Consider the following 25,461-nt stretch of genomic DNA (forward strand, 5'->3'; position numbering starts at 1 on the left):
TCAAGGGAACAGTTCAGCCCAAACTGCCAAGCCAAGTCCTCCCTGGACCAGAAACAAGCATCCTAGGACCGGTTTCGGTGTTTCACCCCTCTTCAGCCAGGATAGCTTAAATCCAGTGGCACAGTGACCCCGGGACCCACGTGTGGGAATACCCAGCGCAGTTAGGGCGAGAAAGCAAAAGACACACAATTGATGGACAGAATGTAGAAGAAATCAAAACATTCACACACAGTCAAGAGATCTGGGTTAAATCCATCATTCTTTTGCTCACCATGCCACACCAGTTTAGACCTGGCCATATGCAAATCAGTCTTGGCCCTGTGCCTCATGGGAACAGTCCAGCCCGAACTGCCAAGCCAAGTCCTCCCTGGACCAGAAACAAGCATCCTAGGACCGGTTTCGGGGTTTCACCCCTCTTCATCCAGGATAGCTTAAATCCAGTCGCACTCTGAGCCCGGGACCCACATCTGGGCATACCCAGCGGAGTTAGGGAGAGAAAGCAAAAGACACACAATTGATGGATGGAATGCAGAACCAATCAAAACATTCACCCCCAGTCAAGAGGACTGGGTTAAATCCATCATTCTTTTGCTCACCATGCCACCCCAGTTTAGAGCTGGTCATATGCAAATCAGTCTTGGCCCTGTGCCTCATGGGAACAGTCCAGCCCAAACTGCCAAGCCAAGTCCTCCCTGGACCAGAAACAAGCATCCTAGGACTGGTTTAGGTCTTTCACCCCTCTTCAGCAAGGGTGATTTAAATCCAGTGGCACAGTGAGCCTGGGACCCACGGGTGGGCATACCCAGCGAAGTTAGGGCGAGAAAGCAAAAGACACACAATCGATGGATGGAATGCAGAACCAATGAAAACATTCACCCCCATTCAGGAGATCTGGGTTAAATCCATCATTCTTTTGCTCACCATTCCACACCAGTTTAGACCTGGCCCTATGCAAATCAGTTTTGGCCCAGTGCCTCATGGGAACAGTCCAGCCCGAACTACCAAGCCAAGTCCTCCCTGGACCCGAAACAAGCATGCTAGGACCGGTTTTGGGGATTCACTCGTCTTCAGCCAGGATAGCTTAAATCCAGTGGCACATTGAGCCCGGGACACACGTCTGGGCATACCCAGCGCAGTTAGGGCGAAAAAGCAAAAGACACACAATTGATGGACGGAATGCAGAACCAATCAAAACATTCACCTCCAGTAAAAAGGGCTGGGTTAAATCCATCATTCTTTTGCTCACCATGCCACCCCAGTTTAGACCTGGCCATATGCAAATCAGTCTTGGCAATGTGCCTCAAGGGAACAGTTCAGCCCAAACTGCCAAGCCAAGTCCTCCCTGGACCAGAAACAAGCATCCTAGGACCGGTTTCGGTGTTTCACCGCTCTTCAGCCAGGATAGCTTAAATCCAGTGGCACAGTGACCCCGGGACCCACGTCTGGGCATACCCAGCGCAGTTAGGGCGAGAAAACAAAAGACACACGATTGATGGACGGAATGCAGAACCAATCAAAACATTCACCCCTAAGTCAAGAGATCTGGCTTAAATCCATCATTCTTTTGCTCACCATGCCACCCCAGTTTAGACCTGGCCATATGCAAATCAGTCTTCGCCTTGTGCCTCATGGGAACAGTTCAGCCCGAACTGCCAAGCCAAGTCCTCCCTGAACCAGAAACAAGCATCCTAGGACCGGTTTCGGGGTTTCACCCCTCTTCAGCCAGGATAGCTTAAATCCAGTGGCACTCTGAGCCCGGGACCGACGTCTGGGCAAACCCAGCGCAGTTAGTGCGAGAAAGCAAAAGACACACAATTGATGGACGGAATGCAGAACAAATCAAAACATTCACCCCCAGTCAGCAGATCTGGGTTAAATCCATCATTTTTTTGCTCACCATGCCATCCCAGTTTAGACCTGGCCATATGCAAATCAGTCTTTACCCTGTGCCTCATGGGATCAGACCAGCCCAAACTGCCAAGCCAACTGATGGACGGAATGCATAACCAATCAAAACATTCACCCCCAGTCAAGAGATGTGGGTTAAATCGATTATTCTTTTGCTCACCATGCCCCCCCTGTTTAGACCTGGCTGTATGCAAATCAGTCTTGGCCCTGTACCTCATGGGAACAGACCAGCCGGAACTGCCAAGCCAAGTCCTCCCTGGACCAGAAACAAGCAACCTAGGACCGGGTTCGGGGTTTCACCCCTCTTTAGCCAGGATAGCTTAAATCCAGTGGCACAATGAGTCCGGGACCCACGTCTGGGCATACCCAGGGCAGTTAAGGCAAGAAACCTAAAGATACACAATTGATGGATGGAATGCAGAACCAATCAAAACATTCACCCCTAGTCAAGAGATCCGGCTTAAATCCATCATTCTTTTCCTCACCATGCCACCCCAGTTTAGACCTGGCCATATGCAAATCTGTCTTGGCCCTGTGCCTCATGGGAACAGTCCAGCCCAAACTGTCAAGCCTAGTCCTCCCTGGACCAAAAACAAGCATCCTAGGACCGGTTTCGGTGTTTCACCCCACTTCAGCAGGGATAGCTTAAATCCAGTGGCACAGTGAGCCCGGGACCCACGTCTGGGCATACCCAGCGCAGTTAGGGCGAGAAAACAAAAGACACACGATTGATGGACGGAATGCAGAACCAATCAAAACATTCACCCCTAAGTCAAGAGATCTGGCTTAAATCCATCATTCTTTTGCTCACCATGCCACCCCAGTTTAGACCTGGCCATATGCAAATCAGTCTTCGCCTTGTGCCTCATGGGAACAGTTCAGCCCGAACTGCCAAGCCAAGTCCTCCCTGAACCAGAAACAAGCATCCTAGGACCGGTTTCGGGGTTTCACCCCTCTTCAGCCAGGATAGCTTAAATCCAGTGGCACTCTGAGCCCGGGACCGACGTCTGGGCAAACCCAGCGCAGTTAGTGCGAGAAAGCAAAAGACACACAATTGATGGACGGAATGCAGAACAAATCAAAACATTCACCCCCAGTCAGCAGATCTGGGTTAAATCCATCATTTTTTTGCTCACCATGCCATCCCAGTTTAGACCTGGCCATATGCAAATCAGTCTTTACCCTGTGCCTCATGGGATCAGACCAGCCCAAACTGCCAAGCCAAGTCCTCCCTGGACCAGAAACAAGCATCCTAGGACCGGTTTCGGGGTTTCCCCCTCTTCAGCCAGGATAGCTTAAATCCAGTGTCACAGTGAGCCCGGGACCCACGTCTGGGCATACCCAGTGCAGTTAGGGTGAGAAAGCAAAAGACACACAATTGATGGACGGAATGCAGAACCAATGAAAACATTCACCCCCAGTCAGGAGACCTGGGTTAAATCCATCATTCTTTTGCTCACCATGCCACACCAGTTTAGACCTGGCCATATGCAAATCAGTCTTGGCCCTGTGCCTCATGGGAACAGTCCAGCCCGAACTGCCAAGCCAAGTCCTCCCTGGACCAGAAACAAGCATCCTAGGACCGGTTTCGGGGTTTCACCCCTTTTCATCCAGGATAGCTTAAATCCAGTCGCACTCTGAGCCCGGGACCCACATCTGGGCATACCCAGCGGAGTTAGGGAGAGAAAGCAAAAGACACACAATTGATGGATGGAATGCAGAACCAATCAAAACATTCACCCCCAGTCAAGAGGACTGGGTTAAATCCATCATTCTTTTGCTCACCATGCCACCCCAGTTTAGAGCTGGTCATATGCAAATCAGTCTTGGCCCTGTGCCTCATGGGAACAGTCCAGCCCAAACTGCCAAGCCAAGTCCTCCCTGGACCAGAAACAAGCATCCTAGGACTGGTTTCGGGGTTTCACCCCTCTTCATCCAGGATAGCTTAAATCCAGTGGCACTCTGAGCCCGGGACCCACATCTGGGCATACCCAGCGGAGTTAGGGAGAGAAAGCAAAAGACACACAATTGATGGATGAAATGCAGAACCAATCAAAACATTCACCCCCAGTCAAGAGGACTGGGTTAAATCCATCATTCTTTTGCTCACCATGCCACCCCAGTTTAGAGCTGGTCATATGCAAATCAGTCTTGGCCCTGTGCCTCATGGGAACAGTCCAGCCCAAACTGCCAAGCCAAGTCCTCCCTGGACCAGAAACAAGCATCCTAGGACTGGTTTAGGTCTTTCACCCCTCTTCAGCAAGGGTGATTTAAATCCAGTGGCACAGTGAGCCTAAGACCCACGGGTGGGCATACCCAGCGAAGTTAGGGCGAGAAAGCAAAAGACACACAATCGATGGATGGAATGCAGAACCAATGAAAACATTCACCCCCATTCAGGAGATCTGGGTTAAATCCATCATTCTTTTGCTCACCATTCCACACCAGTTTAGACCTGGCCATATGCAAATCAGTTTTGGCCCTGTGCCTCATGGGAACAGTCCAGCCCGAACTACCAAGCCAAGTCCTCCCTGGACCCGAAACAAGCATGCTAGGACCGGTTTTGGGGATTCACTCGTCTTCAGCCAGGATAGCTTAAATCCAGTGGCACATTGAGCCCGGGACACACGTCTGGGCATACCCAGCGCAGTTAGGGCGAAAAAGCAAAAGACACACAATTGATGGACGGAATGCAGAACCAATCAAAACATTCACCTCCAGTAAAAAGGGCTGGGTTAAATCCATCATTCTTTTGCTCACCATGCCACCCCAGTTTAGACCTGGCCATATGCAAATCAGTCTTGGCAATGTGCCTCAAGGGAACAGTTCAGCCCAAACTGCCAAGCCAAGTCCTCCCTGGACCAGAAACAAGCATCCTAGGACCGGTTTCGGTGTTTCACCGCTCTTCAGCCAGGATAGCTTAAATCCAGTGGCACAGTGACCCCGGGACCCACGTGTGGGAATACCCAGCGCAGTTAGGGCGAGAAAGCAAAAGACACACAATTGATGGACAGAATGTAGAAGAAATCAAAACATTCACACACAGTCAAGAGATCTGGGTTAAATCCATCTTTCTTTTGCTCACCATGCCATCCCAGTTTAGACCTGGCCATATGCAAATCAGTCTTTACCCTGTGCTTCATGGGAACAGTCCAGCCCGAACTGCCAAGCCAAATCCTCCCTGGACCAGAAACAAGCATCCTAGGACCGGTTTCGGGGTTTCACCCCTCTTCAGCCAGGATAACTTAAATTCAGTGGCACAGTGAGCCCGGTACCCATGTCTGGGCATACCCAGCGCAGCTAGGGCGAGAAAGCAAAAGACACACAACTGATGGACGGAATGCATAACCAATCAAAACATTCACCCCCAGTCAAGAGATGTGGGTTAAATCGATTATTCTTTTGCTCACCATGCCCCCCCTGTTTAGACCTGGCTGTATGCAAATCAGTCTTGGCCCTGTACCTCATGGGAACAGACCAGCCGGAACTGCCAAGCCAAGTCCTCCCTGGACCAGAAACAAGCAACCTAGGACCGGGTTCGGGGTTTCACCCCTCTTTAGCCAGGATAGCTTAAATCCAGTGGCACAATGAGTCCGGGACCCACGTCTGGGCATACCCAGGGCAGTTAAGGCAAGAAACCTAAAGATACACAATTGATGGATGGAATGCAGAACCAATCAAAACATTCACCCCTAGTCAAGAGATCCGGCTTAAATCCATCATTCTTTTCCTCACCATGCCACCCCAGTTTAGACCTGGCCATATGCAAATCTGTCTTGGCCCTGTGCCTCATGGGAACAGTCCAGCCCAAACTGCTAAGCCTAGTCCTCCCTGGACCAAAAACAAGCATCCTAGGACCGGTTTTGGTGTTTCACCCCTCTTCAGTAGGGATAGCTTAAATCCAGTGGCACAGTGAGCCCGGGACCCACGTCTGGGCATACCCAGCGCAGTTAGGGCGAGAAAACAAAAGACACACGATTGATGGACGGAATGCAGAACCAATCAAAACATTCACCCCTAAGTCAAGAGATCTGGCTTAAATCCATCATTCTTTTGCTCACCATGCCACCCCAGTTTAGACCTGGCCATATGCAAATCAGTCTTCGCCTTGTGCCTCATGGGAACAGTTCAGCCCGAACTGCCAAGCCAAGTCCTCCCTGAACCAGAAACAAGCATCCTAGGACCGGTTTCGGGGTTTCACCCCTCTTCAGCCAGGATAGCTTAAATCCAGTGGCACTCTGAGCCCGGGACCGACGTCTGGGCAAACCCAGCGCAGTTAGTGCGAGAAAGCAAAAGACACACAATTGATGGACGGAATGCAGAACAAATCAAAACATTCACCCCCAGTCAGCAGATCTGGGTTAAATCCATCATTTTTTTGCTCACCATGCCATCCCAGTTTAGACCTGGCCATATGCAAATCAGTCTTTACCCTGTGCCTCATGGGAACAGACCAGCCCAAACTGCCAAGCCAAGTCCTCCCTGGACCAGAAACAAGCATCCTAGGACCGGTTTCGGGGTTTCCCCCTCTTCAGCCAGGATAGCTTAAATCCAGTGTCACAGTGAGCCCGGGACCCACGTCTGGGCATACCCAGTGCAGTTAGGGTGAGAAAGCAAAAGACACACAATTGATGGACGGAATGCAGAACCAATAAAAACATTCACCCACAGTCAAGAGATCTGGCTTAAATCCATCATTCTTTTGCTCACCATGCCACCCCAGTTTAGACCTGGCCATATGGAAATCAGTCTTTCCCTGTGCCTCATGGGAACAGTCCAGCCCGAACTGCCAAGCCAAGTCCTCCCTGGACCAGAAACAAGCATCCTAGGACCGGTTTCGGGGTTTCACCCCTCTTCAGCCAGGATAGCTTAAATCCAGTGGCACAGTGAGCCCGGGACCCACGTCTGGACTAACCCAGCACAGTTAGGGCGAGAAAGAAAAAGACACACAATCGATGGATGGAATGCAGAACCAATGAAAACATTCACCCCCAGTCAGGAGACCTGGGTTAAATCCATCATTCTTTTGCTCACCATGCCACACCAGTTTAGACCTGGCCATATGCAAATCAGTCTTGGCCCTGTGCCTCATGGGAACAGTCCAGCCCGAACTGCCAAGCCAAGTCCTCCCTGGACCAGAAACAAGCATCCTAGGACCGGTTTCGGGGTTTCACCCCTCTTCATCCAGGATAGCTTAAATTCAGTCGCACTCTGAGCCCGGGACCCACATCTGGGCATACCCAGCGGAGTTAGGGAGAGAAAGCAAAAGACACACAATTGATGGATGGAATGCAGAACCAATCAAAACATTCACCCCCAGTCAAGAGGACTGGGTTAAATCCATCATTCTTTTGCTCACCATGCCACCCCAGTTTAGAGCTGGTCATATGCAAATCAGTCTTGGCCCTGTGCCTCATGGGAACAGTCCAGCCCAAACTGCCAAGCCAAGTCCTCCCTGGACCAGAAACAAGCAACCCTAGGACTGGTTTAGGTCGTTCACCCCTCTTCAGCAAGGGTGGATTAAATCCAGTGGCACAGTGAGCCTGGGACCCACGGGTGGGCATACCCAGCGAAGTTAGGGCGAGAAAGCAAAAGACACACAATCGATGGATGGAATGCAGAACCAATGAAAACATTCACCCCCATTCAGGAGATCTGGGTTAAATCCATCATTCTTTTGCTCACCATTCCACACCAGTTTAGACCTGGCCATATGCAAATCAGTTTTGGCCCTGTGCCTCATGGGAACAGTCCAGCCCGAACTACCAAGCCAAGTCCTCCCTGGACCCGAAACAAGCATGCTAGGACCGGTTTTGGGGATTCACTCGTCTTCAGCCAGGATAGCCTAAATCCAGTGGCACATTGAGCCCGGGACACACGTCTGGGCATTCCCAGCGCAGTTAGGGCGAAAAAGCAAAAGACACACAATTGATGGACGGAATGCAGAACCAATCAAAACATTCACCTCCAGTAAAAAGGGCTGGGTTAAATCCATCATTCTTTTGCTCACCATGCCACCCCAGTTTAGACCTGGCCATATGCAAATCAGTCTTGGCCCTGTGCCTCAAGGGAACAGTTCAGCCCAAACTGCCAAGCCAAGTCCTCCCTGGACCAGAAACAAGCATCCTAGGACCGGTTTCGGTGTTTCACCCCTCTTCAGCCAGGATAGCTTAAATCCAGTGGCACAGTTACCCCGGGACCCACGTGTGGGAATACCCAGCGCAGTTAGGGCGAGAAAGCAAAAGACACACAATTGATGGACAGAATGTAGAACCAATCAAAACATTCACACACAGTCAAGAGATCTGGGTTAAATCCATCTTTCTTTTGCTCACCATGCCATCCCAGTTTAGACCTGGCCATATGCAAATCAGTCTTTACCCTGTGCTTCATGGGAACAGTCCAGCCCGAACTGCCAAGCCAAGTCTTCCCTGGACCAGAAACAAGCATCCTAGGACCGGTTTCGGGGTTTCACCCCTCTTCAGCCAGGATAGCTTAAATCCAGTGGCACAGTGAGCCCGGTACCCACGTCTGGGCATACCCAGCGCAGCTAGGGCGAGAAAGCAAAAGACACACAACTGATGGACGGAATGCATAACCAATCAAAACATTCACCCCCAGTCAAGAGATGTGGGTTAAATCGATTATTCTTTTGCTCACCATGCCCCCCCTGTTTAGACCTGGCTGTATGCAAATCAGTCTTGGCCCTGTACCTCATGGGAACAGACCAGCCGGAACTGCCAAGCCAAGTCCTCCCTGGACCAGAAACAAGCAACCTAGGACCGGGTTCGGGGTTTCACCCCTCTTTAGCCAGGATAGCTTAAATCCAGTGGCACAATGAGTCCGGGACCCACGTCTGGGCATACCCAGGGCAGTTAAGGCAAGAAACCTAAAGATACACAATTGATGGACGGAATGCAGAACCAATCAAAACATTCACCCCTAGTCAAGAGATCCGGCTTAAATCCATCATTCTTTTCCTCACCATGCCACCCCAGTTTAGACCTGGCCATATGCAAATCTGTCTTGGCCCTGTGCCTCATGGGAACAGTCCAGCCCAAACTGCCAAGCCTAGTCCTCCCTGGGCCAAAACAAGCATCCTAGGACCGGTTTCGGTGTTTCACCCCTCTTCAGCAGGGATAGCTTAAATCCAGTGGCACAGTGAGCCCGGGACCCACGTCTGGGCATACCCAGCGCAGTTAGGGCGAGAAAACAAAAGACACACGATTGATGGACGGAATGCAGAACCAATCAAAACATTCACCCCTCAGTCAAGAGATCTGGCTTAAATCCATCATTCTTTTGCTCACCATGCCACTCCAGTTTAGCACTGGCCATATGCAAATCAGTCTTCGCCTTGTGCCTCATGGGAACAGTTCAGCCCGAACTGCCAAGCCAAGTCCTCCCTGAACCAGAAACAAGGATCCTAGGACCGGTTTCGGGGTTTCACCCCTCTTCAGCCAGGATAGCTTAAATCCAGTGGCACTCTGAGCCCGGGACCGACGTCTGGGCAAACCCAGCGCAGTTAGTGCGAGAAAGCAAAAGACACACAATTGATGGACGGAATGCAGAACAAATCAAAACATTCACCCCCAGTCAGGAGATCTGGGTTAAATCCATCATTCTTTTGCTCACCATGCCATCCCAGTTTAGACCTGGCCATATGCAAATCAGTCTTTACCCTGTGCCTCATGGGAACAGACCAGCCCAAACTGCCAAGCCAAGTCCTCCCTGGACCAGAAACAAGCATCCTAGGAACGCTTTCGGGGTTTCCCCCTCTTCAGCCAGGATAGCTTAAATCCAGTGTCACAGTGAGCCCGGGACCCACGGCTGGGCATACCCAGTGCAGTTAGGGTGAGAAAGCAAAAGACACACAATTGATGGACGGAATGCAGAACCAATAAAAACATTCATCCACAGTCAAGAGATCTGGCTTAAATCCATCATTCTTTTGCTCACCATGCCACCCCAGTTTAGACCTGGCCATATGGAAATCAGTCTTTCCCTGTGCCTCATGGGAACAGTCCAGCCCGAACTGCCAAGCCAAGTCCTCCCTGGACCAGAAACAAGCATCCTAGGACCGGTTTCGGGGTTTCACCCCTCTTCAGCCAGGATAGCTTAAATCCAGTGGCACAGTGAGCCCGGGACCCACGTCTGAACATACCCAGCGCAGTTAGGGCGAGAAAGAAAAAGACACACAATCGATGGATGGAATGCAGAACCAATGAAAACATTCACCCCCAGTCAGGAGACCTGGGTTAAATCCATCATTCTTTTGCTCACCATGCCACACCAGTTTAGACCTGGCCATATGCAAATCAGTATTGGCCCTGTGCCTCATGGGAACAGTCCAGCCCGAACTGCCAAGCCAAGTCCTCCCTGGACCCGAAACAAGCATGCTAGGACCGGTTTCGGGGATTCACCCCTCTTCAGCCAGAAAAGCTTAAATCCAGTGGCACATTGAGCCCGGGACCCACGTCTTGGCATACATAGCGCAGTTAGGTCGAAAAAGCAAAAGACACACAATTGATGGACGGAATGCAGAACCAATCAAAACATTCACCCACAGTCAAGAGATCTGGGTTAAATCCATCATTCCTTTGCTCACCATGCCACCCCAGATTAGACCAGGCCATATGCAAATCAGTCTTGGCCCTGTGCCTCATGGGAACATTCCAGCCCAAACTGCGATGCCAAGTTCTCCCTGAACCAGAAACAAGCAACCTAGGACCGGTTTCGGGGTTTCACCCCTTTTTAGCTAGGATAGCTTAAATCCAGTGGCACAGTGAGTCCGGGACCCACGTCTGGGCATACCCAGCGCAGTTAGGGCAAGAAACCAAAAGACACACAATTGATGGATGGAATGCAGAGCCAATCAAAACATTCACCCCTAGTCAAGAGATCTGGCTTAAATCCATCATTCTTTTGCTCACCATGCCACCCCAGTTTAGACCTGGCCATATGCAAATCAGTCTTGGCCCTGTGCCTCATGGGAACAGTCCAGCCCAAGCTCCCAAGCCAAGTCCTCCCTTGACCAGAAACAAGCATCCTAGGACCGGTTTCGGGGTTTCACCCCTCTTCAGCCAGGATAGCTTAAATCCAGTGGCACTCCGAGCCCGGGACCTACGGCTGGGCATACCCAGCGCAGTTAGTGCGAGAAAGCAAAAGACACACAATTGATGGACGGAATGCAGAACCAATCAAAACATTCACCCCCAGTCAGGAGATCTGGGTTAAATCCATCATTCTTTTGCTCACCATGCCATCCCAGTTTAGACCTGGCCATATGCAAGTCAGTCTTTACCCTGTGCCTCATGGGAACAGTCCAGCCCGAACTGCCAAGCCAAGTCCTCCCTGCACCAGAAACAAGCATCCTAGGACCGGTTTCGTGGTTTCACCCCTCTTCAGCCATGATAGCTTAAATCCAGAGGCACAGTGAGCCCGGGACCCACGTCTGGGCATACCCAGCGCAGTTAGGGCGAGAAAGCAAAAGACACACAATTGATGGACGGAATGCAGAACCAATCAAAACATTCACCCAGAGTAAAGAGATCTGGGATAAATCGATCATTCTTTTGCTTACCATGCCACCCCAGTTTAGACATGGCTGTATGCAAATCAGTCTTGGCCCTGTACCTCATGGGAACAGACCAGCCCAAACTGCCAAGCCAAGTCTTCCCTGGACCAGAAACAAGCAACGTAGGACCGGTTTCGGGGTTTCACCCCTTTTTAGCCAGGATAGCTTCAATCCAGTGGCACAGTGAGTCCGGGACCCATGTCTGGGCATACCCAGCGAAGTTAAGGCAAGAAAGCAAAAGACACACAATTGATGGACGGAATGCAGAGCCAATCAAAACATTCACCCCTAGTCAAGAGATCTGGCTTAAATCCATAATTCTTTTGCTCACCATGCCACCCTGGTTTAGACCTGGCCATATGCAAATCAGTCTTGGCCCTGTGCCTCATGGGAACAGTCCAAGTTCTCCCTGGACCAAAAACAAGCATCCTAGGACCGGTTTTGGTGTTTCACCCCTTTTCAGCCAGGATAGCTTAAATCCAATGGCACTCTGTGCCCGGGACCCACGTCTGGGCATACCCAGCGCAGTTAGTGCGAGAAAGCAAAAGACACACAATTGATGGACGAAATGCAGAACCAATCAAAACATTCACCCCCCGTCAAGAGATCTGGGTTAAATCCATCATTCTTTTGCTCACCATGCCACCCTAGTTTAGACCTTGCAATATGCAAATCAGTCTTGGCCCTGTGCCTCATGGGAAGAGTCCAGCCCAAACTGCCAAGTCAAGTCCTCCCTGGACCAAAAACAAGCATCCTAGGACCGGTTTCGGTGTTTCACCCCTCTTCAACCAGGATAGCTTAAATCCAGTGGCACAGTGAGCCCGGGACCCATGTCTGGGCTTACCCAGTGCAGTTAGGGCGAGAAAGCAAAAGACAAACAATTGATGGACGGAATGTAGAACCAATCAAAACATTCAACCCCAGTCAAGATATCTGGCTTAAATCCATCATTCTTTTGCTCACCATGCCACCCCAGTTTAGACCTGGCCATATGGAAATCAGTCTTTCCCTGTGCCTCATGGGAACAGTCCAGCCCGAACTGCCAAGCCAAGTCCTCCCTGGACCAGAAACAAGCATCCTAGGACTGGTTTCGGGGTTTCACCCCTCTTCATCCAGGATAGCTTAAATCCAGTGGCACTCTGAGCCCGGGACCCACATCTGGGCATACCCAGCGGAGTTAGGGAGAGAAAGCAAAAGACACACAATTGATGGATGAAATGCAGAACCAATCAAAACATTCACCCCCAGTCAAGAGGACTGGGTTAAATCCATCATTCTTTTGCTCACCATGCCACCCCAGTTTAGAGCTGGTCATATGCAAATCAGTCTTGGCCCTGTGCCTCATGGGAACAGTCCAGCCCAAACTGCCAAGCCAAGTCCTCCCTGGACCAGAAACAAGCATCCTAGGACTGGTTTAGGTCTTTCACCCCTCTTCAGCAAGGGTGACTTAAATCCAGTGGCACAGTGAGCCTGGGAACACCGGTGGGCATACCCAGCGAAGTTAGGGCGAGAAAGCAAAAGACACACAATCGATGGATGGAATGCAGAACCAATGAAAACATTCACCCCCATTCAGGAGATCTGGGTTAAATCCATCATTCTTTTGCTCACCATTCCACACCAGTTTAGACCTGGCCATATGCAAATCAGTTTTGGCCCTGTGCCTCATGGGAACAGTCCAGCCCGAACTACCAAGCCAAGTCCTCCCTGGACCCGAAACAAGCATGCTAGGACCGGTTTTGGGGATTCACTCGTCTTCAGCCAGGATAGCTTAAATCCAGTGGCACATTGAGCCCGGGACACACGTCTGGGCATACCCAGCGCAGTTAGGGCGAAAAAGCAAAAGACACACAATTGATGGACGGAATGCAGAACCAATCAAAACATTCACCTCCAGTAAAAAGGGCTGGGTTAAATCCATCATTCTTTTGCTCACCATGCCACCCCAGTTTAGACCTGGCCATATGCAAATCAGTCTTGGCCCTGTGCCTCAAGGGAACAGTTCAGCCCAAACTGCCAAGCCAAGTCCTCCCTGGACCAGAAACAAGCATCCTAGGACCGGTTTCGGTGTTTCACCCCTCTTCAGCCAGGATAGCTTAAATCCAGTGGCACAGTGACCCCGGGACCCACGTGTGGGAATACCCAGCGCAGTTAGGGCGAGAAAGCAAAAGACACACAATTGATGGACAGAATGTAGAAGAAATCAAAACATTCACACACAGTCAAGAGATCTGGGTTAAATCCATCTTTCTTTTGCTCACCATGCCATCCCAGTTTAGACCTGGCCATATGCAAATCAGTCTTTACCCTGTGCTTCATGGGAACAGTCCAGCCCGAACTGCCAAGCCAAATCCTCCCTGGACCAGAAACAAGCATCCTAGGACCGGTTTCGGGGTTTCACCCCTCTTCAGCCAGGATAACTTAAATCCAGTGGCACAGTGAGCCCGGTACCCATGTCTGGGCATACCCAGCGCAGCTAGGGCGAGAAAGCAAAAGACACACAACTGATGGACGGAATGCATAACCAATCAAAACATTCACCCCCAGTCAAGAGATGTGGGTTAAATCGATTATTCTTTTGCTCACCATGCCCCCCCTGTTTAGACCTGGCTGTATGCAAATCAGTCTTGGCCCTGTACCTCATGGGAACAGACCAGCCGGAACTGCCAAGCCAAGTCCTCCCTGGACCAGAAACAAGCAACCTAGGACCGGGTTCGGGGTTTCACCCCTCTTTAGCCAGGATAGCTTAAATACAGTGGCACAATGAGTCCGGGACCCACGTCTGGGCATACCCAGGGCAGTTAAGGCAAGAAACCTAAAGATACACAATTGATGGACGGAATGCAGAACCAATCAAAACATTCACCCCTAGTCAAGAGATCCGGCTTAAATCCATCATTCTTTTCCTCACCATGCCACCCCAGTTTAGACCTGGCCATATGCAAATCTGTCTTGGCCCTGTGCCTCATGGGAACAGTCCAGCCCAAACTGCCAAGCCTAGTCCTCCCTGGACCAAAAACAAGCATCCTAGGACCGGTTTCGGTGTTTCACCCCTCTTCAGCAGGGATAGCTTAAATCCAGTGGCACAGTGAGCCCGGGACCCACGTCTGGGCATACCCAGCGCAGTTAGGGCGAGAAAACAAAAGACACACGATTGATGGACGGAATGCAGAACCAATCAAAACATTCACCCCTAAGTCAAGAGATCTGGCTTAAATCCATCATTCTTTTGCTCACCATGCCACCCCAGTTTAGACCTGGCCATATGCAAATCAGTCTTCGCCTTGTGCCTCATGGGAACAGTTCAGCCCGAACTGCCAAGCCAAGTCCTCCCTGAACCAGAAACAAGCATCCTAGGACCGGTTTCGGGGTTTCACCCCTCTTCAGCCAGGATAGCTTAAATCCAGTGGCACTCTGAGCCCGGGACCGACGTCTGGGCAAACCCAGCGCAGTTAGTGCGAGAAAGCAAAAGACACACAATTGATGGACGGAATGCAGAACAAATCAAAACATTCACCCCCAGTCAGCAGATCTGGGTTAAATCCATCATTTTTTTGCTCACCATGCCATCCCAGTTTAGACCTGGCCATATGCAAATCAGTCTTTACCCTGTGCCTCATGGGAACAGACCAGCCCAAACTGCCAAGCCAAGTCCTCCCTGGACCAGAAACAAGCATCCTAGGAACGCTTTCGGGGTTTCCCCCTCTTCAGCCAGGATAGCTTAAATCCAGTGTCACAGTGAGCCCGGGACCCACGTCTGGGCATACCCAGTGCAGTTAGGGTGAGAAAGCAAAAGACACACAATTGATGGACGGAATGCAGAACCAATAAAAACATTCACCCACAGTCAAGAGATCTGGCTTAAATCCATCATTCTTTTGCTCACCATGCCACCCCAGTTTAGACCTGGCCATATGGAAATCAGTCTTTCCCTGTGCCTCATGGGAACAGTCCAGCCCGAACTGCCAAGCCAAGTCCTCCCTGGACCAGAAACAAGCATCCTAGGACCGGTTTCGGGGTTTCACCCCTCTTCATCCAGGATAGCTTAAATCCAGTCGCACTCTGAGCCCGGGACCCACATCTGGGCATACCCAGCGGAGTTAGGGAGAGAAAGCAAAAGACACACAATTGATGGATGGAATGCAGAACCAATCAAAACATTCACCCCCAGTCAAGAGGACTGGGTTAAATCCATCATTCTTTTGCTCACCATGCCACCCCAGTTTAGAGCTGGTCATATGCAAATCAGTCTTGGCCCTGTGCCTCATGGGAACAGTCCAGCCCAAACTGCCAAGCCAAGTCCTCCCTGGACCAGAAACAAGCAACCCAAGGACTGGTTTAGGTCGTTCACCCCTCTTCAGCAAGGGTGGCTTAAATCCAGTGGCACAGTGAGCCTGGGACCCACGGGTGGGCATACCCAGCGAAGTTAGGGCGAGAAAGCAAAAGACACACAATCGATGGATGGAATGCAGAACCAATGAAAACATTCACCCCCATTCAGGAGATCTGGGTTAAATCCATCATTCTTTTGCTCACCATTCCACACCAGTTTAGACCTGGCCATATGCAAATCAGTTTTGGCCCTGTGCCTCATGGGAACAGTCCAGCCCGAACTACCAAGCCAAGTCCTCCCTGGACCCGAAACAAGCATGCTAGGACCGGTTTTGGGGATTCACTCGTCTTCAGCCAGGATAGCCTAAATCCAGTGGCACATTGAGCCCGGGACACACGTCTGGGCATACCCAGCGCAGTTAGGGCGAAAAAGCAAAAGACACACAATTGATGGACGGAATGCAGAACCAATCAAAACATTCACCTCCAGTAAAAAGGGCTGGGTTAAATCCATCATTCTTTTGCTCACCATGCCACCCCAGTTTAGACCTGGCCATATGCAAATCAGTCTTGGCCCTGTGCCTCAAGGGAACAGTTCAACACAAACTGCCAAGCCAAGTCCTCCCTGGACCAGAAACAAGCATCCTAGGACCGGTTTCGGTGTTTCACCTCTCTTCAGCCAGGATAGCTTAAATCCAGTGGCACAGTTACCCCGGGACCCACGTGTGGGAATACCTAGCGCAGTTAGGGCGAGAAAGCAAAAGACACACAATTGATGGACAGAATGTAGAACCAATCAAAACATTCACACACAGTCAAGAGATCTGGGTTAAATCCATCTTTCTTTTGCTCACCATGCCATCCCAGTTTAGACCTTGCAATATGCAAATCAGTCTTGGCCCTGTGCCTCATGGGAAGAGTCCAGCCCAAACTGCCAAGCCAAGTCCTCCCTGGACCAAAAACAAGCATCCTAGGAGCGGTTTCGGTGTTTCACCCCTCTTCAACCAGGATAGCTTAAATCCAGTGGCACAGTGAGCCCGGGACCCACGTCTGGGCTTACCCAGCACAGTTAGGGCGAGAAAGCAAAAGACACACAATCGATGGATGGAATGCAGAACCAATGAAAACATTCACCCCCAGTCAGGAGACCTGGGTTAAATCCATCATTCTTTTGCTCACCATGCCACACCAGTTTAGACCTGGCCATATGCAAATCAGTTTTGGCCCTGTGCCTCATGGGAACAGTCCAGCCCGAACTGCCAAGCCAAGTCCTCCCTGGACCCGAAACAAGCATGCTAGGACCGGTTTCGGGGATTCACCCCTCTTCAGCCAGAACAGCTTAAATCCAGTGGCACATTGAGCCCGGGACCCACGTCTTGGCATACATAGCGCAGTTAGGTCGAAAAAGCAAAAGACACACAATTGATGGACGGAATGCAGAACCAATCAAAACATTCACCCACAGTCAAGAGATCTGGGTTAAATCCATCATTCCTTTGCTCACCATGCCACCCCAGATTAGACCAGGCCATATGCAAATCAGTCTTGGCCCTGTGCCTCATGGGAACATTCCAGCCCAAACTGCGATGCCAAGTTCTCCCTGAACCAGAAACAAGCAACCTAGGACCGGTTTCGGGGTTTCACCCCTTTTTAGCTAGGATAGCTTAAATCCAGTGGCACAGTGAGTCCGGGACCCACGTCTGGGCATACCCAGCGCAGTTAGGGCAAGAAACCAAAAGACACACAATTGATGGATGGAATGCAGAGCCAATCAAAACATTCACCCCTAGTCAAGAGATCTGGCTTAAATCCATCATTCTTTTGCTCACCATGCCACCCCAGTTTAGACCTGGCCATATGCAAATCAGTCTTGGCCCTGTGCCTCATGGGAACAGTTCAGCCCAAGCTCCCAAGCCAAGTCCTCCCTTGACCAGAAACAAGCATCCTAGGACCGGTTTCGGGGTTTCACCCCTCTTCAGCCAGGATAGCTTAAATCCAGTGGCACTCCGAGCCCGGGACCTACGGCTGGGCATACCCAGCGCAGTTAGTGCGAGAAAGCAAAAGACACACAATTGATGGACGGAATGCAGAACCAATCAAAACATTCACCCCCAGTCAGGAGATCTGGGTTAAATCCATCATTCTTTTGCTCACCATGCCATCCCAGTTTAGACCTGGCCATATGCAAGTCAGTCTTTACCCTGTGCCTCATGGGAACAGTCCAGCCCGAACTGCCAAGCCAAGTCCTCCCTGCACCAGAAACAAGCATCCTAGGACCGGTTTCGTGGTTTCACCCCTCTTCAGCCATGATAGCTTAAATCCAGAGGCACAGTGAGCCCGGGACCCACGTCTGGGCATACCCAGCGCAGTTAGGGCGAGAAAGCAAAAGACACACAATTGATGGACGGAATGCAGAACCAATCAAAACATTCACCCAGAGTAAAGAGATCTGGGATAAATCGATCATTCTTTTGCTTACCATGCCACCCCAGTTTAGACATGGCTATATGCAAATCAGTCTTGGCCCTGTACCTCATGGGAACAGACCAGCCCAAACTGCCAAGCCAAGTCTTCCCTGGACCAGAAACAAGCAACGTAGGACCGGTTTCGGGGTTTCACCCCTTTTTAGCCAGGATAGCTTCAATCCAGTGGCACAGTGAGTCCGGGACCCATGTCTGGGCATACCCAGCGAAGTTAAGGCAAGAAAGCAAAAGACACACAATTGATGGACGGAATGCAGAGCCAATCAAAACATTCACCCCTAGTCAAGAGATCTGGCTTAAATCCATAATTCTTTTGCTCACCATGCCACCCTGGTTTAGACCTGGCCATATGCAAATCAGTCTTGGCCCTGTGCCTCATGGGAACAGTCCAAGTTCTCCCTGGACCAAAAACAAGCATCCTAGGACCGGTTTTGGTGTTTCACCCCTTTTCAGCCAGGATAGCTTAAATCCAATGGCACTCTGTGCCCGGGACCCACGTCTGGGCATACCCAGCGCAGTTAGTGCGAGAAAGCAAAAGACACACAATTGATGGACGGAATGCAGAACCAATCAAAACATTCACCCCCCGTCAAGAGATCTGGGTTAAATCCATCATTCTTTTGCTCACCATGCCATCCCAGTTTAGACCTTGCAATATGCAAATCAGTCTTGGCCCTGTGCCTCATGGGAAGAGTCCAGCCCAAACTGCCAAGTCAAGTCCTCCCTGGACCAAAAACAAGCATCCTAGGACCGGTTTCGGTGTTTCACCCCTCTTCAACCAGGATAGCTTAAATCCAGTGGCACAGTGAGCCCGGGACCCATGTCTGGGCTTACCCAGTGCAGTTAGGGCGAGAAAGCAAAAGACAAACAATTGATGGACGGAATGTAGAACCAATCAAAACATTCAACCCCAGTCAAGATATCTGGCTTAAATCCATCATTCTTTTGCTCACCATGCCACCCCAGTTTAGACCTGGCCATATGGAAATCAGTCTTTCCCTGTGCCTCATGGGAACAGTCCAGCCCGAACTGCCAAGCCAAGTCCTCCCTGGACCAGAAACAAGCATCCTAGGACTGGTTTCGGGGTTTCACCCCTCTTCATCCAGGATAGCTTAAATCCAGTGGCACTCTGAGCCCGGGACCCACATCTGGGCATACCCAGCGGAGTTAGGGAGAGAAAGCAAAAGACACACAATTGATGGATGAAATGCAGAACCAATCAAAACATTCACCCCAGTCAAGAGGACTGGGTTAAATCCATCATTCTTTTGCTCACCATGCCACCCCAGTTTAGAGCTGGTCATATGCAAATCAGTCTTGGCCCTGTGCCTCATGGGAACAGTCCAGCCCAAACTGCCAAGCCAAGTCCTCCCTGGACCAGAAACAAGCATCCTAGGACTGGTTTAGGTCTTTCACCCCTCTTCAGCAAGGGTGACTTAAATCCAGTGGCACAGTGAGCCTGGGAACACCGGTGGGCATACCCAGCGAAGTTAGGGCGAGAAAGCAAAAGACACACAATCGATGGATGGAATGCAGAACCAATGAAAACATTCACCCCCATTCAGGAGATCTGGGTTAAATCCATCATTCTTTTGCTCACCATTCCACACCAGTTTAGACCTGGCCATATGCAAATCAGTTTTGGCCCTGTGCCTCATGGGAACAGTCCAGCCCGAACTACCAAGCCAAGTCCTCCCTGGACCCGAAACAAGCATGCTAGGACCGGTTTTGGGGATTCACTCGTCTTCAGCCAGGATAGCTTAAATCCAGTGGCACATTGAGCCCGGGACACACGTCTGGGCATACCCAGCGCAGTTAGGGCGAAAAAGCAAAAGACACACAATTGATGGACGGAATGCAGAACCAATCAAAACATTCACCTCCAGTAAAAAGGGCTGGGTTAAATCCATCATTCTTTTGCTCACCATGCCACCCCAGTTTAGACCTGGCCATATGCAAATCAGTCTTGGCCCTGTGCCTCAAGGGAACAGTTCAGCCCAAACTGCCAAGCCAAGTCCTCCCTGGACCAGAAACAAGCATCCTAGGACCGGTTTCGGTGTTTCACCCCTCTTCAGCCAGGATAGCTTAAATCCAGTGGCACAGTGACCCCGGGACCCACGTGTGGGAATACCCAGCGCAGTTAGGGCGAGAAAACAAAAGACACACAATTGATGGACAGAATGTAACAGAAATCAAAACATTCACACACAGTCAAGAGATCTGGGTTAAATCCATCTTTCTTTTGCTCACCATGCCATCCCAGTTTAGACCTGGCCATATGCAAATCAGTCTTTACCCTGTGCTTCATGGGAACAGTCCAGCCCGAACTGCCAAGCCAAATCCTCCCTGGACCAGAAACAAGCATCCTAGGACCGGTTTCGGGGTTTCACCCCTCTTCAGCCAGGATAACTTAAATCCAGTGGCACAGTGATCCCGGTACCCATGTCTGGGCATACCCAGCGCAGCTAGGGCGAGAAAGCAAAAGACACACAACTGATGGACGGAATGCATAACCAATCAAAACATTCACCCCCAGTCAAGAGATGTGGGTTAAATCGATTATTCTTTTGCTCACCATGCCCCCCCTGTTTAGACCTGGCTGTATGCAAATCAGTCTTGGCCCTGTACCTCATGGGAACAGACCAGCCGGAACTGCCAAGCCAAGTCCTCCCTGGACCAGAAACAAGCAACCTAGGACCGGGTTCGGGGTTTCACCCCTCTTTAGCCAGGATAGCTTAAATACAGTGGCACAATGAGTCCGGGACCCACGTCTGGGCATACCCAGGGCAGTTAAGGCAAGAAACCTAAAGATACACAATTGATGGACGGAATGCAGAACCAATCAAAACATTCACCCCTAGTCAAGAGATCCGGCTTAAATCCATCATTCTTTTCCTCACCATGCCACCCCAGTTTAGACCTGGCCATATGCAAATCTGTCTTGGCCCTGTGCCTCATGGGAACAGTCCAGCCCAAACTGCCAAGCCTAGTCCTCCCTGGACCAAAAACAAGCATCCTAGGACCGGTTTCGGTGTTTCACCCCTCTTCAGCAGGGATAGCTTAAATCCAGTGGCACAGTGAGCCCGGGACCCACGTCTGGGCATACCCAGCGCAGTTAGGGCGAGAAAACAAAAGACACACGATTGATGGACGGAATGCAGAACCAATCAAAACATTCACCCCTAAGTCAAGAGATCTGGCTTAAATCCATCATTCTTTTGCTCACCATGCCACCCCAGTTTAGACCTGGCCATATGCAAATCAGTCTTCGCCTTGTGCCTCATGGGAACAGTTCAGCCCGAACTGCCAAGCCAAGTCCTCCCTGAACCAGAAACAAGCATCCTAGGACCGGTTTCGGGGTTTCACCCCTCTTCAGCCAGGATAGCTTAAATCCAGTGGCACTCTGAGCCCGGGACCGACGTCTGGGCAAACCCAGCGCAGTTAGTGCGAGAAAGCAAAAGACACACAATTGATGGACGGAATGCAGAACAAATCAAAACATTCACCCCCAGTCAGCAGATCTGGGTTAAATCCATCATTTTTTTGCTCACCATGCCATCCCAGTTTAGACCTGGCCATATGCAAATCAGTCTTTACCCTGTGCCTCATGGGAACAGACCAGCCCAAACTGCCAAGCCAAGTCCTCCCTGGACCAGAAACAAGCATCCTAGGAACGCTTTCGGGGTTTCCCCCTCTTCAGCCAGGATAGCTTAAATCCAGTGTCACAGTGAGCCCGGGACCCACGTCTGGGCATACCCAGTGCAGTTAGGGTGAGAAAGCAAAAGACACACAATTGATGGACGGAATGCAGAACCAATAAAAACATTCACCCACAGTCAAGAGATCTGGCTTAAATCCATCATTCTTTTGCTCACCATGCCACCCCAGTTTAGACCTGGCCATATGGAAATCAGTCTTTCCCTGTGCCTCATGGGAACAGTCCAGCCCGAACTGCCAAGCCAAGTCCTCCCTGGACCAGAAACAAGCATCCTAGGACCGGTTTCGGGGTTTCACCCCTCTTCAGCCAGGATAGCTTAAATCCAGTGGCACAGTGAGCCCGGGACCCACGTCTGGACATACCCAGCGCAGTTAGGGCGAGAAAGAAAAAGACACACAATCGATGGATGGAATGCAGAACCAATGAAAACATTCACCCCCAGTCAGGAGACCTGGGTTAAATCCATCATTCTTTTGCTCACCATGCCACACCAGTTTAGACCTGGCCATATGCAAATCAGTCTTGGCCCTGTGCCTCATGGGAACAGTCCAGCCCGAACTGCCAAGCCAAGTCCTCCCTGGACCAGAAACAAGCATCCTAGGACCGGTTTCGGGGTTTCACCCCTCTTCATCCAGGATAGCTTAAATCCAGTCGCACTCTGAGCCCGGGACCCACATCTGGGCATACCCAGCGGAGTTAGGGAGAGAAAGCAAAAGACACACAATTGATGGATGGAATGCAGAACCAATCAAAACATTCACCCCCAGTCAAGAGGACTGGGTTAAATCCATCATTCTTTTGCTCACCATGCCACCCCAGTTTAGAGCTGGTCATATGCAAATCAGTCTTGGCCCTGTGCCTCATGGGAACAGTCCAGCCCAAACTGCCAAGCCAAGTCCTCCCTGGACCAGAAACAAGCAACCCAAGGACTGGTTTAGGTCGTTCACCCCTCTTCAGCAAGGGTGGCTTAAATCCAGTGGCACAGTGAGCCTGGGACCCACGGGTGGGCATACCCAGCGAAGTTAGGGCGAGAAAGCAAAAGACACACAATCGATGGATGGAATGCAGAACCAATGAAAACATTCACCCCCATTCAGGAGATCTGGGTTAAATCCATCATTCTTTTGCTCACCATTCCACACCAGTTTAGACCTGGCCATATGCAAATCAGTTTTGGCCCTGTGCCTCATGGGAACAGTCCAGCCCGAACTACCAAGCCAAGTCCTCCCTGGACCCGAAACAAGCATGCTAGGACCGGTTTTGGGGATTCACTCGTCTTCAGCCAGGATAGCCTAAATCCAGTGGCACATTGAGCCCGGGACACACGTCTGGGCATACCCAGCGCAGTTAGGGCGAAAAAGCAAAAGACACACAATTGATGGACGGAATGCAGAACCAATCAAAACATTCACCTCCAGTAAAAAGGGCTGGGTTAAATCCATCATTCTTTTGCTCACCATGCCACCCCAGTTTAGACCTGGCCATATGCAAATCAGTCTTGGCCCTGTGCCTCAAGGGAACAGTTCAGCCCAAACTGCCAAGCCAAGTCCTCCCTGGACCAGAAACAAGCATCCTAGGACCGGTTTCGGTGTTTCACCCCTCTTCAGCCAGGATAGCTTAAATCCAGTGGCACAGTTACCCCGGGACCCACGTGTGGGAATACCTAGCGCAGTTAGGGCGAGAAAGCAAAAGACACACAATTGATGGACAGAATGTAGAACCAATCAAAACATTCACACACAGTCAAGAGATCTGGGTTAAATCCATCTTTCTTTTGCTCACCATGCCATCCCAGTTTAGACCTGGCCATATGCAAATCAGTCTTTACCCTGTGCTTCATGGGAACAGTCCAGCCCGAACTGCCAAGCCAAGTCCTCCCTGGACCAGAAACAAGCATCCTAGGACCGGTTTCGGGGTTTCACCCCTCTTCAGCCAGGATAGCTTAAATCCAGTGGCACAGTGAGCCCGGTACCCACGTCTGGGCATACCCAGCGCAGCTAGGGCGAGAAAGCAAAAGACACACAACTGATGGACGGAATGCATAACCAATCAAAACATTCACCCCCAGTCAAGAGATGTGGGTTAAATCGATTATTCTTTTGCTCACCATGCCCCCCCTGTTTAGACCTGGCTGTATGCAAATCAGTCTTGGCCCTGTACCTCATGGGAACAGACCAGCCGGAACTGCCAAGCCAAGTCCTCCCTGGACCAGAAACAAGCAACCTAGGACCGGGTTCGGGGTTTCACCCCTCTTTAGCCAGGATAGCTTAAATCCAGTGGCACAATGAGTCCGGGACCCACGTCTGGGCATACCCAGGGCAGTTAAGGCAAGAAACCTAAAGATACACAATTGATGGACGGAATGCAGAACCAATCAAAACATTCACCCCTAGTCAAGAGATCCGGCTTAAATCCATCATTCTTTTCCTCACCATGCCACCCCAGTTTAGACCTGGCCATATGCAAATCTGTCTTGGCCCTGTGCCTCATGGGAACAGTCCAGCCCAAACTGCCAAGCCTAGTCCTCCCTGGGCCAAAAACAAGCATCCTAGGACCGGTTTCGGTGTTTCACCCCTCTTCAGCAGGGATAGCTTAAATCCAGTGGCACAGTGAGCCCGGGACCCACGTCTGGGCATACCCAGCGCAGTTAGGGCGAGAAAACAAAAGACACACGATTGATGGACGGAATGCAGAACCAATCAAAACATTCACCCCTCAGTCAAGAGATCTGGCTTAAATCCATCATTCTTTTGCTCACCATGCCACTCCAGTTTAGCACTGGCCATATGCAAATCAGTCTTCGCCTTGTGCCTCATGGGAACAGTTCAGCCAGAACTGCCAAGCCAAGTCCTCCCTGAACCAGAAACAAGCATCCTAGGACCGGTTTCGGGGTTTCACCCCTCTTCAGCCAGGATAGCTTAAATCCAGTGGCACTCTGAGCCCGGGACCGACGTCTGGGCAAACCCAGCGCAGTTAGTGCGAGAAAGCAAAAGACACACAATTGATGGACGGAATGCAGAACAAATCAAAACATTCACCCCCAGTCAGGAGATCTGGGTTAAATCCATCATTCTTTTGCTCACCATGCCATCCCAGTTTAGACCTGGCCATATGCAAATCAGTCTTTACCCTGTGCCTCATGGGAACAGACCAGCCCAAACTGCCAAGCCAAGTCCTCCCTGGACCAGAAACAAGCATCCTAGGAACGCTTTCGGGGTTTCCCCCTCTTCAGCCAGGATAGCTTAAATCCAGTGTCACAGTGAGCCCGGGACCCACGTCTGGGCATACCCAGTGCAGTTAGGGTGAGAAAGCAAAAGACACACAATTGATGGACGGAATGCAGAACCAATAAAAACATTCATCCACAGTCAAGAGATCTGGCTTAAATCCATTATTCTTTTGCTCACCATGCCACCCCAGTTTAGACCTGGCCATATGGAAAT

The sequence above is a fragment of the Triturus cristatus genome, chromosome 1_1 (assembly GCF_964204655.1).
Source record: "Triturus cristatus chromosome 1_1, aTriCri1.1, whole genome shotgun sequence".
NCBI lineage: Eukaryota > Metazoa > Chordata > Amphibia > Caudata > Salamandridae > Triturus > Triturus cristatus.